Source organism: Coregonus lavaretus (assembly GCF_964263955.1).
Source record: "Coregonus lavaretus genome assembly, chromosome: 2".
Lineage (NCBI taxonomy): Eukaryota > Metazoa > Chordata > Actinopteri > Salmoniformes > Salmonidae > Coregonus > Coregonus lavaretus.
This window is the reverse complement of record NC_139989.1, coordinates 56,369,393-56,373,846: the sequence shown is the minus strand read 5'-3', so window position 1 is coordinate 56,373,846 and position 4,454 is coordinate 56,369,393.

The window sequence follows — 4,454 nt, the reverse complement described above, 5'->3', positions numbered from 1 at the left end:
CGAATTATTAGCTTTTATGTACGTTGCTAAGCCGAAAGGCTAACTCATTCATGTATTGTTTGGTCTCCTGGTTGTATATGTACAGTAATGTCATGCAGGAAAATGAATTCCTCACAAATCCTTTCTACTTTGGGGAAAGCGCCCCTGCTCTCCTCTCCTTACTCATACATGTGTGGGACAGAAAGAGGTTCGGATGTGCTTCAGAAGGATGATCAAAAACGTTATTTTACCATGTTTTATGTATTTTTACTGTGGTTTGAATTGTTTGGTAAAGCTTCCTGTCTTTATTTTTGAGGATTACATTTGGTGGTAGCTGTGGGCTGTGACTCTGCTAGTGGGACTGCCCCTTTAACCTATTTTAACATTCTATTTGAGTTTGCTTACCTACAATAGGTAATGCAGTTAGATGAGGGCATAACATTCATTTCCTGTTGTCAGGAAAACAACATGGGCTATAGACCACACTTTGAGGCAAAAGAGGATATTTCTTAATTCCAACGCTTTTGCCAGTACTTTTCAAAGTTAATGCCTATAAAGCTTCAACAAGGAACACCAAATTAATAACGACAAAACGCCATGACGTTTCACGTCAATAGGAACTATTTGTGTTTACTCGCAAGTATCCTTATATACTTAACAAAGTTACGTGTATTATACTGTAAATGAGACTCATTTAAATAAAATGTCATATTTGTCCGAAAATACCTTACTGTATCTGTTATTTAAAAAGATCAATTTCCAGATAAAACATTATTTGTAACAATCATTTATAAATGTTAGAGGGTGACATTACAAACAAGAAAAGTATTTGTCGTAGGCATTAATGTTTGAATGTGTTTTAGAGTACTGTAACAGAATAAACTGTTATTAATTAGCTTTTACTCCGTTTAATTTTTGTCCTATTTGGTCTTATATTGCTTTAATTATACCTCTTAGGAGGCTGTATGAAATAGTAGCATACGTTTTACAATCAAGAATTGCTGTTCCTCTTATGTCTTAAGAATGGACAAAAGCATAGAGATGTTTGAACTAAGATTCTTTGTTACCGAAATGTAACATCTCACTTGATCAATTACAGAGTTGATTTCTATGTGTGTGCATTACTTTTTGTTTTTTCTTTTGTTTTTTTTACCAGAAAGAGTTCTGTGTATATGCTTTATGTCAGTGATTAATGTGATGATGCAAAGCCCTGACTGCAACCTTACTCTTTTACGGCTGTCCTCCGATCAGATGGTTGTGTGAACCTGTTGAGTTGCTATGGAACGTGAATCTGTTGCCGTTGCTATCGAATGTGAACTTGTTGGGTTGCAATGGAACGTGAACCTGTCGGGTTGCTATGGGACATGTGAACCTGTTGGGTTGCTATGGATCATGTGAATCTGTTGGGTCGCAATGGAACATGTGAACCTGTTGGGTTGCTATGGATCATGTGAATCTGTTGGGTTGCTATGGAACGTGAACCTGTTGGGTTGCAACAGGAATAAGCTACTGGACATTGTAACCATTGTAACCCACTGTATCTCTTCACTACCCGTAAAACTGGTTGAAAATACGTAATTTCAACAGCAAAACTAGTTGAAATTATGTATTTTCAACCTGTTTTGCTCACTGGGTATGGACAGGGTGGAGTTGGAAATTGTGTCCTCCGGTGTTCTGTTTAGGAACAGTTGTTTTTCCTGACCAGGAAATGTTCCGGTCTAGACAAAATGGTCAGGTCACATGGTCAGGAGAACTCCTGTCCCTCCTTCTGTATGTTGGTGTGGGTGTTCTATGGCTGTTCTGCCATTCATTACTTTGGATTCAGCTTTCTATTGTGTGACCTGATGATGCACGTATTAACCAATAAAACACTAGCAACGTGTGACCTCTACCAACACTTATTATTTTCTCGTGTTTGTGTGTATTACATTTGTCCTTGCAATGGAGTTACGATATGAAATACGATAGTGAACACACATGGTAAATTCAGGCAGAGACAAGCTCATGGTTCAACCTGGGATAGTGGCCCACTGAGTGATGCAACGGACTCACTTCTTGCACCGTGTTATTCATAGCACTGCATGTTTCCCCTGCGCTGACCCTTTCCCCTTATAGTTATACCTACCCTCCCATGCCAAGGTAATTGTTTCCTATTGATGTCCATGCAGACACTCCAGATGTATTAATGCAACAATTTCAAAGATTTTACTGAGTTACAGTTCATATAAGGAAATCAGTCAATTAAAATAAATTGACACGACGCTGTCTGCCATCTGCCTGGTACAGTTGAAACCAGGATTCATCCGTGAAGAGCGCACTTCTCCAGCGGGCCAGTGGCCATCGAAGGTGAGCATTTGCCCACTGAAGTCGGTTACAATGTCGAGCTGGAGTCAGGTCAAGAACCTGGTGAGGACGACGAGCACGCAGATGAGCTTCCCTGAGACGTTTCTGACAGTTTGTGCAGAAATTCTTTGGTTGTGCAAACCCAGTTTCATCAGCTGTCCAGGTGGTTAGTCTCAGACCATCCCGCAGGTGAAGAAGCCGGATGTGGAGGTCCTGGGCTGGCGTGGTTACACTTGGTCTGCGGTTTTGAGGCTGGTTGGACGTACTGCCAAATTCTCTAAAACGACGTTAAGGCGGCTTATGGTAGAGAAATATCTGACAACAGCTCTGGTGGACATTCCTGCAGTCAACATGCCAATGCACGCACCCTCACAACTTGAGACATCTGTGGCATTGTGTTGTGTGACAAAACTGCACATTTTGGAGTGGCCTTTTATTGCCCCCAGCATAAGGTGCACCTGTGTAATGATCATGCTGTTTAATATTGATATGCCACACCTGTCAGGTGGATGGATTATCTTGGCAAAGGAGAAATGCTCACTAACAGGGATATAAACAAATTTGTGCACAATTTGAGAGAAATAAGCTTTTTGTATGGACATTTTCTGGGATCTTTTCTTTCAGCTCATGAAACATGGGACCAACACTTTACATGTTGCTTTTATATTTTTGTTCAGTATATATCCGCCTGGATCTCCCTGACTGAATACATTATACACCCATAGAACTCTCTATTGGATCTATGCGGATAACTGACTGATCCTTTGGCTGCCTGTTGAGCATCACACTGATCTCCTGGCGTGTTGCAAGATTCAAATGAGCAGCATGTTAGTCAGGACAACTATCAACAAAGGCAGTCCTGCTGACAGCAGGCCAGGCCCCTATATACTATATATTTCCTGCTCCACTGCTTGCTATTCAACAACTAGTTTGCTGCTGTGCTACTGTCGGTCGTTGAACCATTTCTTTCCCCTACCACGCCTTTGTTGTGCCCCCTTTGTGTGTGCTTGTGTTTCGGGTGAGCTCACACATGGCTCACATGTCCTACTACAATCCACATATCTGTGTTCTCTAGGATGGAGATGTTTTTGATAATTAACTCAAGGTGATTATTCAATGGACATTCTAGAGAGCCATTACTTGTGTTAATTGCTTAATTGCCATGGTTTGAATAATACATTTTGTGTTATTTATTGTTTGAAGATAACACTGTTTGCTTTGACTTTATGCTACATCTCGTTGTCCAACCAAATGGGACTTCCATGAGCTTTGGTAAGTCAACCCTGTTAATCTTGTTTTACCCTAAAAGTTTTGAAGCAGCACTGTACATAAGTCCCTCTATATATATTTAGTCTGCTCCCCCTTCCCCTCCACTACTCCAGGAGAAATACATGATGTAACCACGTGAGCCAAAGTCGTGATGTCAGATCACCCCACTCTGTTTCCGAGTTCCCCATTGGTCGATTTCTCTGGTTCTACAGGCTGAGTCATCACTACGGGCCACACAAGCTGGACAGTGGTTAGCCCACCCCTGCTTGGCGTTGATTGGCTGCTAAGGACAAGCCCATAATAAACATACCCATGCTGTTTATTTTCCAGAGGAAAATACAATTTTCTCTATTATAAAACGCTACTAATGCATTATATAAGTGCAGACCATGAAACAAAACAAATATTAAAAACATGACAAGATATTTCCACATTAAATCAATGTATTTGCCCCTTGAAGAGGCTCAGTTGGTAGAGCATGGCGCTTGCAACGCCAGGGTTGTGGGTTCGTTTCCCACGGGGGGCCAGTATGAAAAATGTATGCACTAACTGTAAGTTGCTCTGGATAAGAGCGTATGCTAAAAATGTCAATGTAAAAATGTAATGTTATAAACTTCTGTTATGTATTTCCCCACAGTGTTCATCCTACATAATAGTAGTTTTCAAGGAACACGAAAGCCCAAGTAAAGAACACTGCTTCTTTACTCTTCACAATAGCCATGCACAAATGTAAATGACATATTGTATCTTGTCTGGGAGTTGCCAGTCAAAACAGGCTTGAGACAGTGAAGGACGGAGCCGGAATTCACAGGTTGTCGGGGATTGGCTAGAACAAGTGTCACTCATTAAGCGCTCTGTAACTA